This window comes from Sorex araneus, chromosome 1 (genome assembly GCF_027595985.1).
Source record: "Sorex araneus isolate mSorAra2 chromosome 1, mSorAra2.pri, whole genome shotgun sequence".
NCBI classification, from domain to species: domain Eukaryota; kingdom Metazoa; phylum Chordata; class Mammalia; order Eulipotyphla; family Soricidae; genus Sorex; species Sorex araneus.
Genome location: NC_073302.1, coordinates 328,431,185 through 328,443,765, shown reverse-complemented (window position 1 = coordinate 328,443,765; position 12,581 = coordinate 328,431,185). Strand labels below are relative to the sequence as shown.

At 38.2% G+C, this 12,581-nt stretch overlaps 1 protein-coding gene across 3 annotated transcripts in view; it reads right to left on the bottom strand.

Annotated features, from left to right (window-relative positions):
• DLC1 (DLC1 Rho GTPase activating protein) overlaps nt 1-12,581 on the bottom strand; it is a 420,273-nt gene that overhangs the window by 152,691 nt on the left and 255,001 nt on the right. The gene's annotated exons all lie outside the window — the stretch shown is intronic.

Genomic DNA, 12,581 nt, shown 5'->3' with positions numbered 1-12,581 from the left:
GGGATGGGTGTTGGAATACTGTATGACTGAAATCCAATCATGAACAGCTTTGTAAGGGTCTATCTCACAGTGATTGAATAAAAAACTTTAAGAAGACCATTTTACACACACACACACGTTTCTCAAATTCATCCCCTATTATTTTTTAAGATGTTTTACTTCTTCCATTTGGCTTTCAGACTGCTTTTGGTGACTCTTAATGACTCCCCATTGCCTAAAAACAAGGTCCTTTTCTGTTAATAGAACATTCAAGACTTTTCATGACTTCCCATTTTGCACTTCATTTGCCACTCTCCATGTTCCACTTTACCAAACTGCACATACCAAGTAATTGCCTTTATTCCTTTTACTTAAAATGTCCTCCCTCCCTTTGTTCATGTGATTTACAATAATCCACCTCTCTGATCCAAGTGCTTCTCTGCTGTGATCCTTGTCTGCCTTGTGTGCCTGTTTCATATCACCTGCATGCTACATTCTACCGTAATCATCTATTCACTCACAGTCCCTCCCACTTTTCTGATGCTTCTAGACTGGAAGAAAAATACTTGCCTATGCTGTGGAAAATTTGTTTTTGCCTTTATTAGAGAATTCTGGGCATTCTTTGATGTGCTTGCATTGAAAGCTGAACTCTAGTGTTTGCGGCAGCAGGAGGGATTCCAGGTCAGATGATGAGGCTGTGCGGGTGCTCTAGTCAGTCCCAGCCCAGCTTCCAGTCAGTGTCCAACACTAGAATGAAGATACCTCCACTGATCCCAAGTCTCTGTTGAGTCATCCCAGCTCCTGAAACTTTCCGGCTGAGTCCCTAGACTTCGTGAAGCAGAAATTCACCATGCCCTTCCTAACCCTAACTTTTGACCCAACAATTTGTGAGCACAATAGATAGCTGTTCTTTGCCACTGAGCTCTAGGGTGATTTCGTAACAATAAATCACACATGCTCAGCAATAATCTGCTCATTAGGCCTTTCTTTGCCCTCCTCTCTGATTGATCTCTTCTCCATATACTTTCCTTGTGCTTCTGGGAATCACAGCCAACAAAGTTACTTGCATGCAATTCTTTGTCTCAGTTATTTACTTTTAGGGAAATCCAAGTTAAGATACTGCCCAGCCCTGCCACCCTGCCAAGACCAAGATTATTCAAATGGAAGGAAAATACTTTAAAATGCTTTCACACATGAAACAGACTGAGGAAGATACTCAAGCTTAGGTCAGTGGTGGTCCTGAGAAAGATTAAATAAAGTAGCTGTCTAGGCTTAAGAGATGCAGTAATGCTTTTATCTAGAACTGAGGTTTTTAGAGGTTGTTGGCAGTGATGGAAAATAAAAGGAAGCAACTGAGTTAAAGATATGTTTTCATTTATGAAACATTTTTATTATTATTTCTTTTTTGGGGTGGGGGGCACACCTCACAGTGTCAGAAAGTTATTCCTGTTCTGTGTTCAGTGAACACTCCTTCTGGGGCTCAAAGAACTATATGCAGTATTAGAGCTCAAAAATGTGTTGTACAATCATGAACAACTTTGTAACTGTGTATCTTACTGTGATTCAATTAAAAATAAATAAAATAATTACATTCCCCCCAAAACAAAACAAAACAAAAAATGGTTTGGCTTCATACAACGTAAGTGTCTTACCCTCTATCCTAGCTCTCTGGCCCCTGAAATATTTTTTCATTTTCAGAAAAATAACTGCTTGAAAGGCTAAAAGCATGCATTTCAGGTATCTTAGCTTTTGTTTTTCCATGCTATTCCAAGGACAGAATCAAGCTATAACAAATTAAAAATTGAGGTGGTAAGAGAATGCCACTAATGCCGTGATGATATTAATATTTTGATCAATACCAGGGATCTGCTGTATATTTGATATATCTGATATATCAATACCAATATCTCTAAAGAATTAAAGATATTGCTATAGCAGCATTCTGGATTGTGTGCATGTGCGTCTCATCTGACTAATGAGAATTTGATGCTCAGAAGGCATTTTAAAATGAAAAATACTCAGAAATCTTATAGACTGAAGAGCACAAAGACAGCAGTTCACATCAATCTGGTTTTTAACTGCATTTTTGGTAAAGATGCCTACAAAAGTATAGTACATCAAACAGCTTTTATTTATACAACTACATTCCATCATCCAATACTCACTTGCATACTCATTTAGATCTTTATCTCATTTATCTGGGCTCCTACTTAATATCTGGAGATAATCCAAGAAATATGACTACGTCCCATATCCAGCACAGTGCCTGAGACATATTTATAATATTTGTCAAATGAATAAGCAGTGTTATAAGGTCAATGCATCTCAGCATTCAGATCATAAATTCTGTACATTCCTGGTTTGTTGTCAGTACGGTGCCCCACCTAGAAGTGACCCTTGGTTGTAAAACTTTAATGGACAAAACCCAGACAGAGTGTCTTTCTTAAATATACGCAGAACAGACTCCTCTGTAACCATAATACCATCCAGATAGTCCACGTTCTTAGCCACATTGCAAGAAGTTTCACCTATTGCCTAGAGAGAAGTTAGGGTTTTTTTGCTAAATATTTAATGCACAACCACTGAGAATAGACAAGAGGCAAAAATATCTTGAAATAATGGCAAGGATTCATTACTTGGAGAAGTGCCCCAAAAAGTCAGTTTCAGTTGTTCCATTAATAGTCAAAACTTCAGACGCTGCCAGACATTACTCTCTGGTTGTGCAATTTGGCACAGTTTTTACTAGGTCAGGATTACAATTGCAAAGCTAGTATAGGCAACACTTTTTCCAGCAGGACCAACTATAGATTTCAGGGGGTGACTACTACATGCAATCATAATCATTGTTAACATTTATTTAGCACTTGTAAAACGCCAACAAAACTTTTGATTAATTATTTTTATTTTTTGTTTTTTGGGTCACACCCAGTGATGAACAGGGGTTACTCCTGGCTCATGCACTTAGGAATTACTCCTGGCTGTGCTCAGGGGACCATATGGGATACTGGGAATTAAGTCCTGGTAGGCCGTGTACAAGGCAAACACCCTCCTCACTGTGCTATAGCTCCAGCCCCCAACAAAGCTTTTGAAATGCTTTGCTTATAGTTATCTATTTACTCTTCACAAACTCCTTAAGTGGTCGTGTATTAGTATTATGTCCATTTTACAGATGAGCACATGAAGGCACAGAGAGGTTACCCATTAGCCACATTACAAAGAGCAAAACAAAAGAAGTGTTCAGAAGAGACTGTTTAGAGATCCCAGAACCTTCCTTAAGAAAAATGCTAAGGGGCTGGAGCAATAGCACAGCAGGTAGGGCGTTTGCCTTGCACGCGGCCAACCCTGGTTTGAATCTCAGCATCCCATATGGTCCCCTGAGCACCGCCAGGGGAGATTCCTGAGTGCATGAGCCAGGAGTGACCCCTGTGCATTGCCGGGTGTAACCCAAAAAGCAAAAAAAAAAAAAAGAAAGAAAAATGCTAAAATAATTAAGAAAAAAGATTTCAGAGATAACAGAATGTCTTTCTTTCTTGCTTTAAAATATTTAAACGTTGATCAGGTAGAAAAGTGTGCAAATATTTGTGATGCTTCAAAGAACTATCTAACTACCATTGTCCTGGCAATTCTCTGACCAAACAGGAACAACAAAATAAAGGAAATAAGAGTACTTAAAAAAAATCATACATCCTCCCCCCACTCCCTCAAGTGTTAGGTCACACCCAGATGTGCTCAGTTCTCACTTCTGGCTCTGATGCTCTGGAATTACTCTTAGTGGTGTCCAGGAAACCATATGTGGTGCCAGCAATAAGACCAGGGTCTGCCACATACAAGGCAGATATAGGTCTTACCGCTATATTGTCTCTCAGGTTCAAGATGACTGTCTTCACCTATAGTCACACCTCTATTTAGGTTTAGGACTTAGTTATAGACAATAGTAAGGATGAACAAAAAAGGAACCAACCAGAAAAGTAATTCAACCCATGGATAGACCACACATGTTCATTGTTAAACTCTTATGCACATCCTAAAATGCATTATAATTAAGCTATAAAAGGTTCAGAGGAAATCATTTAAAGAACAAAATAAAAACCATAAAACTAACATATGATCTGTCCCCCAAACCTTGCAATAAAAGAACAGAACATGGGATAACCCTTAGAAAGCTGCAAGAAGAGTTTCAAGATAAACCAAAACGGAGCTATTAGCACCAAGTAATAACATGTTTGGAACTTGTATGAAATTTATTAGCCTGAGAAATGAAATCAATTAAAATATAAAGATATATGAATATATTAGGCAAATTATTTGATGTAGAGCTAAAATGAAGGAGCAATGTTTACTGGCTATTTCCTAACTTTTACCTGCATATCAGAGATTAAACATCTTTTTAGAACCATCATTGAAAGTTTATTGAACATGAATCTGTTCCAAAATAGTTTCATAGTTTCTCTTGTGAATGATGGTTCTTCTCTAGAATAATAAGTGTTGTGTGCATGTGGCTGTGTGTATGCATATATATATATATATATTTAAAATTAAGATCAGATGGAAAGGAAAATAACTAGAAACATTTTGGAAAATTTACTATTGATTTTATTTGTTTTCCTGTTTCCCCTACTGTGCTATATTAAAGTTGATGAGACTTAGTAAATATGATAAGCTAATTTAATAAAAAAAAAGCCTATAGATGGAAACATCCTTTGAGCAGGCCTGGACTCTGCCTTCCCCACGCAGTACATCCTTATGGTGGCCTGAAACTACACTTAGAAACAGGAGGGGATTTGGCTACGCAGGGATCCATGACATATACTAATTTCATTTTTCCTTTTTGTAATTCCTTCACTTAAGAGGTTAGAGTCTGAAAAAAAATTTAAAAGCAGCAAATGCTTAGGAGTAACAAAAACACTGCTAAGGTAGAACATCTGGATTTCATCACTGCAAACCTGATGTCAGGACTCAGCCCAGATGTTAGCTAGAGTAAATATCTGAAGCTTGGGTGAATGTGGTCTTTCTTTTTGTTTGCAAAATACTTGTTTTGTAAAAATCCTTGAAAATATAACATCTCAGGTTTAAAAGTAGTTTACAAAATATTTAGGAGATCCGATCTGGTAATATACTAACATACTAAATCTTTTAGTGTATTCATGTTTTTGGAATGTTGTGGTCACCTATTTGGAAATAACACCCCCAACCCCCACCCCAATAAAAGAGAAACAAATGAAAGAACTCGAAAAGGATAGAAAAGGATAGAAAAGAGAGAAAGTGTGGAGTGAGGAGTAGGCCATCCTGAGTTTTAAGATGCAAGTGGGTCAAGTCAAGACTTTTACTCATTCAGGGGCAGAATCCGGGATCAGTTTCCAGATTTCTATGTTTTCCGTATTTCCCTCCACATTTTCTAGGCAATTGAACAAGAGACAACTCATTGGTATGTAGATGGAAAAGACAAAACAACTCTATTGTGCATTTGCTATTACATGAACATGTAAATAATGCTTTACATAGTTGTAGAGTTAATGAGGTGACACAGCTTACCTTTGGGATGACAATAAATATAAGATGAAACAAAATTTTATTAACTATTTCCTATCTCATCTATACCCCACTGACAAGTATTATTGGAAAAATTACTAACTGAAGAAAGAAAGACCAACTACAGTTAATAAAAGAAAAGACTCTCTGGAAACAGGTAGAGAGATATATATTTCCAACTTGTTCAAAGATAAAAGCTCTAAATATACTACATATTTCTTTTTGTTACTCCATGTTATGTAGTTACAAAATGACTAAAAATCACTTATCTCTTGATGAAATATTTAGAGATCATATAATGCTTAGAAAATAGAACAGTATTATAACAGAGTCTCAAGGTGGACACATACTCAAGTTCTTCATTTCTCCTTTATAATACTAAAAAGGCATACTCCTCACAAGGTCTTGGAAGAGTTATTTCAAGTATATCTGGATGTTGATTGATTTTGTCCACAACAGAACATGCAAATCAATTCCTTCCTCATTGCATTATTTTGTGGGAGTTAATGATAATTGCATGAAAAGTCTTCTGAAGCGTAGTCTATAAAAAGCTCAATGAGGGGCTGGAGAGATAGTACAGGGTAATTCAACTGAGGAGCTTGCACGCAACGTACCTTGGTTTCATTCTCAGCACCTCACATGATTCCCTAAGCACCATCAGGAGTTAAACCTGAGCACAGAGTCAAGAGTAAATTCTGATCACCATCAAGTATGATCCAACCTTCCCTTGCCATTAAAAGAACTCAATAAATGACATAATTAACTATATAAAGATAGAGAAGAGTCTGCTCCATCTTTATATTGCAGTATATAGTGATTAAATAAAGACTCAGCAAATAATTTTGTACATTTGAATGAATGAGAGGGAAAAGGGCAAGTGAACAAACTTGGGAGTGGAAAACAAGTTTGATTTCCTTAACTGGCCTGGTTACTACTTCACTGTCTTTTTACCCAAACTCAAAACATTCCATCCTTTCCTTTCACATTTTACCTGAGTTTATTAATCTAGTCAAAGTTCTACCTCTGCTATGATCTGCTTTTATATGACTCAACATATAAAATAGGTATACAAATCAAACATTTATAAAGAAATATCATAAAGAAACTTATTTTAAAGGACATTTAATTTCATTATTTATTCATTTTGGGGCTCCACACTCAATGATGCACAGGGCTTACTCCTGGCTCTGCTCTCAGGATTCACTCCTGGCAGTGCTCAGGGGACCATATGGTATGCCAGGGATAGAACCTGGGTTGTTCACATGGAAGATAAATGCCTTATCCACCGAGCTATCTCTCTAAACCCCTTGAAACACATTTTAAAGATTTTTTGCCACTCACACATTCAGTTACACAACTCCCAGTAGAGTCATGGCCCTAGAGTTCAGAGTAAAGAAGCTAAAGGTCAACTAAAGACAACTCCTGCAGAAGTTCTCTGTGCAGTGTTCACAGCGCAGTACACTAATATTACCCAGCCATTTGGGTAACACTTGGCAGAATACTAACACAAAGAGTGTAATTAATTTTTGTTAAATAAAAAAATACTGCCATTTTTCCTCTTTGGTTTAAGACTTAATATATCTGTCTTAAAATGGGCCTGAGTGCTACACTGTTCTGGTATAATGGCAAAACTCACTTAAGGTACATAGCATTTTAAGTTTGGAAGTAATTTAAAAGTAACATAGAGGTAATGATTCCATCAATACAGTAGAGTATTGTTGCCTTGCTCATGTCTCATGGAGCTGATTAATTCCTGAGGTGAGGCATACTAGTCAGAACTCTAGACTTTTATTAGTGTCAGTTGAATGGACAGAATAAGGAATGAATCAGTGGCAAAAATAAAGTCCTAAAGGAGCTTTTAAAGTGACAATATGTATGTATTACTATGAAACTCAAACTCCAAGTTCCAAAGAATTCAAACAGGTGTTACTTTGACTAAATTATTATAAGGGTTTTCTAGTGGCAGATTCCTAACGTAGTTTACTTGAGAGGTAAGGACATGTTACCATCTGTTAAGAGATGGCTATGAATGCCTAGGAATTAATAGAGACTACCAGTTAACAAGGATTGGAGCAATAGCACAGAGGGTAGGGCATTTGGCTTGCATTTGGTTTGATTCCTCCATCCCTCTTGGAGAGTCTGGCAAGCTACTGAAAGTATCCTGCTCACACGGCAGATCCTGGCAAGCTACCCGTGGCATATTCAATATGTCAAAAACAGTAACGAGTCTCACAATGGAAACGTTGCTGGAGCCCTCTTGAGCAAATTGATGAACATCGGGGCGACAGTGCGATAGTACTACAGTGCTACCAGTTAACGTATTAACTTGTGAATAGAATGAAGGATATTCTTGAAACACACTTTGCAGTGTATCTGGCCCTCCTTATTTTTTTAAATTTGTGTATCATTTTGTTTTTATTGCAGATATAATCAGAGGCTTAATCTCACCCTAAACATGTGTAGCATTGCAACGAGAATGTCACCCAGTGGTTAACCAATTGATCATGACCAATGCCACAAGACCAAGTTCTCTTCTGAGAATTTTCCATTGAAAATTGTGATTGAGTTGCCAGCATGAGATGTACCTATCTTTAAAAATAAAGCAAAAAAAATAAAGCAAAAACAATTTTACAGGCCCACTGAGCAAGTGATTAGCTTGTTCAATGGGTATGTAAAATACAGGGATGACTTTGAGTGATATAATCTATTTTATATGCTTGGTCATTGTACAGATGTAATAGTGAGGAGTAGGCCATCCTGAGTTTTAAGATGCAAGTGGGTCAAGTCAAGACTTTTACTCATTCAGGGGCAGAATCCGGGATCAGTTTCCAGATTTCTATGTTTTCCGTATTTCCCTCCACATTTTACAGGCCCACTGAGCAAGTGATTAGCTTGTTCAATGGGTATGTAAAATACAGGGATGACTTTGAGTGATATAATCTATTTTATATGCTTGGTCATTGTACAGATGTAATAGTGAGGAGTAGGCCATCCTGAGTTTTAAGATGCAAGTGGGTCAAGTCAAGACTTTTACTCATTCAGGGGCAGAATCCGGGATCAGTTTCCAGATTTCTATGTTTTCCGTATTTTCTAGCTAAAATGCAGATTCCTAATCATGAAGCATATGCTGTACTTAGCATTAACAGTTATTTAGTGCTTATGCTGATTGTTACCAAAAAGGCTAACTAAATCCATTATATGATACCGACTTTGTTTATATCAGCTACAGGGAAAAACAGAGGCATAAAAGACTGTGGGAAAGCAGCAAACTGAAGGTATGTTTCCTTAATCCTAAACAGCTGGCCTTGCTTGAACACAGGGGAATTTAGCAATCTCTCTTCTCTCTCTCCCAGGCCCCCACTCAATCGCAAGCTTTCTATTGATTTTACCAAGCAATGGCAAAAGCTGTTTTCAAGCCACAACTGTGTCTTAAAAAGTACGAGAAGGAAATAATCAAAAGCCACCTTCAATTAAAATGTGTAAGATCTCACCAAGGCTGTTAAGCAGGTCTAATGCCACACTTGAGAAATGACTTAAACACAGGCAGTTTTCCTCCCCTCCAGGGCTGGCGAGTGCCTAACTTGCCACTTGAATCAGGCAGCAAAGCTCAAGTGCAAGGGGAATAGAAACAACATTCCACCACCTGAAAATAAACAGCCTGAACATCTCACTCCAAGCTCTTCAGATCTTTCATCTACTCCTCCTTCACATTTTTCTTTAGGGACTAACTAATGATAAATCCTGGACTTCACAAAGGAAACTCTAACTTTCCTCTGAACCTCTTGCGGTAACAGATCAAGAGAATATGAGAGGTACAGGAAATAAAGAACATTTTCACTTTTTTTTTCTTTTTGTTTTTTTTGGGTCACATCAGCGATTCTCAGGGGTTACTCCTGGCTCTACACTCAAGAATCACTCCTGGTGGTCCTTGGGGGACTATATGAGATAAGGGGCATCGAACCCGGGTTGGCTGCGTGTTAGGCAAATGCCCTACCCGCTGTGCTATCGCTCCAGCCCCACGTTTTAACTTTTTATTTATAAACATATGCTAGGGAAATGTGTTGGTAGGATTTTTTTTATTATCTACTATTTATTATTTAAATTTAACTATTTTATTATTGTTTTAATAATTTATTATCTAGTATAGTTTAAGTAACCTGGTTACACAGTGTTAATGTTTATGGTATTGATGTACAAAATTACTGTATCTCACCACTACCAAAGTGTCCAAATGTCCACTGATCCTATGTTACCTCTAATATTCCTTTTCACTTCCCCCATCACCCGCCCAATGCCAATTACTTGGTAATCTGATTTCATAATCCAAGGACAAGGATGTGTCCTTGTTTGATATGGTCTATTCCTTGTTTTGTCTTTCTCTGTATACTATAGATGAATGAAATTAACTGACATTTGTCCTTCTAGGAGAGAGATTTAGATTTCAGTTAAATGACTACATATGAATATATCCCACTTTTTCTTCAACTCTACTTTATGGTCTTTACATTAGGAATTTTGGATTCATGAGAACTCAATTTACATCCAATTTTTTAAAAAAGTTATGCATATTATGGCAAGTAATATAACATTTTGGGCTTGAGTTCTCACTTATCAGTGGGGAAGATGAGAACTGTTTTAAATGGCTGTTGCATAATTCAAATATACCGATGACTTACGTAAACTGTTGAAATAGGATGACCTCAATGAAAAGTTTCTTTTATCTCTTCTTACCACTTAGTTTTCTTTTTACCCAGGTTTATTATTTCTCACATGGACAAAATATACACACATATATATCCATATATATATATATTACTCTCTATGTAAGAAAATAAAATGATTAGCAGTTAGAATTGCAAAACACTCAGTCACTCTAGTGTCTTTTGGCATGGGAAATGCTGAAAAGAAAAGATCTTGACAATTCTAGTACCACCCAACACAAGAATTAAAACTCAAAATGTTCACAGATAGCTCAGTGCTGTGACTCATTAGGACCCATAATACATGATTTGAAAACAATTACTTTGTGTTTATTTAATTTTGCAGAAACCTTAATATGGTGCTAGGATGTAGGCATATTTAAGATCAGTGTTTCTCAATCAGGGGGCCATGTGACCCTTTTATAGACTCTCAGGATATTCCAAGAAGGCCACAGGAGGAAGTCATCTGACAGGCCATGCCCAGAGAGCAGAGAGCCAACCATAAGTTGGGGGTGGGGCACAGGAAGGAAACAAGGCTAGAAAGGCGCCATGGTGGGAAGGGGTTGAGGAATACTTTGGGACTGTAGGCAAGTGAAATTAGTTTTATTTATTATTAAATTCATTAGTTTTGCCACCTAGGACTTTGGGATGTAGGGAATAAGTGCTTTGTTATTATTATTATTATTATAATAATAAGGAATAAAAAAGAAAGATAAAAAAGGAAGATAAAAAAGGAAGATAGTATAAAAAGGAAGATATAACAGTTTTTGAAAAATATACTTCTCCAAACCCATCACAGTTATTTTGTTGCTTGAATTAGCATGCAAAGTTTTTTCTTTCTCTGTATACTATAGATGAATGAAATTAACTGACATTTGTCCTTCTAGGAGAGGGATTTAAACAATGGGAATATTGACTTATTTGTATGACATGTGTGTACTGCCAGTTAAGGAAAAAGACTGGTATGCTATGTGGGTGCATACCAGTGCCAGTAAAAGACATGACCTTGTGTGTTATCCTTTCCTTGTGTAAGCAGATTCCTATATTATTGGGGGAAGAGCACTAACATAAAATAGAATGAAGATGTGAAATAAACAAAATATTATGAACATTTAAATTTAAAGGAAAGGACAGAGCACTTGGCGGACCATCAAGTCCCAAGATGGGAGGTACCTGGGAAATAAAGAGGTCACAGAGGGGGCAGTCACCCAGGAAGAAGAAAGGACTTGAGTGCAGGGAAGAGGTGAACTGCTGTTACAGTTTTAGCACTTTCACTAGCAAGGAAAACTGGTGCTCAGAGAACAAGATCCGGGTGGGGAACGTGGGGCAAAGGGATGCTTCTGGGAGTAGGTGGCTACAGGCTATTGATTACCTGGGAACCCTGGGGCATGAGAGCCAAATGGCAATGGGTGGGATAGGGGCACACAGGGGCAAAAACATAGTGGTCCCAGACTAGAGCTCCAGGGTTTACCAGAGCTATGAGTGAATCTGGTAAGAATATGGATTAGGTGAAATTTAGGTCTTCATAAATAAGCCACAGATGTGGTACCAGAGAAGAAACGTAGCTCCTATCTCAGGGACGAAGACTGATCTGGCTGCCAGAGGCCATTCATCACTCCACATCCAGAGCAGAGATGTGGCCATTGACTCCTTTCCTCCCATAACCAATAGTGAGGATCTGGACCTCTGATGTCACTTATTGATGTCAGTGGGCCCCACGGGCGGCTCATGTGAAGTGGGGAGGAGAAGACGGTCACTTTCTCCTGATCCGCCTCTGTTACCCGTGACCTAGGGTTACTGGGTTCTTGTCTCACTTGCAGAAAGGAATTTCAGAAGTAGACAAGCAGTGAAATAAGTAGATTTTATTTGGAGAGAGGGGGAGAGAAAGAGACAGAGAGATACAGAGACAGAGACAGAGATAAAGAGGCAGACAGAGAGAGACAGAGAGGTGCTCAAGAGACAACACAGGCTTCTCCAAGGGTGGAGAGAGCCCCTACACATACCTCAGCATTAGATAGGAAAGCATGAAAGTACTCAAGAGGGAGTATGTGGGTGACACATGTGCTCGGCCACATGGGCACGAGCGGCTCCTCAGGCAGCATATACGTGCCCTTCCTTTGTTCAAGGTGGCTTTTATAGGCTCTTCTCAGGTTGTATTGATCTGCAAGTTTTGTAGTCTTCTTAGGGCTGGATCACATTTTAATCAGATTAAGGGAGATTTCTGAGGGTTTGAGGGAGGGGGACTTCATGGGGAGGGGTCCAACCTGCTCAGGGTTCGCTGCTGAAGGTCTTATCAGGTCTGCTTTCTGTACCCATAGGGTGGATCAGTCTTAGGTTTTTCCTCCCAGAAGTTCTGTTGACCTAAGTTTCATT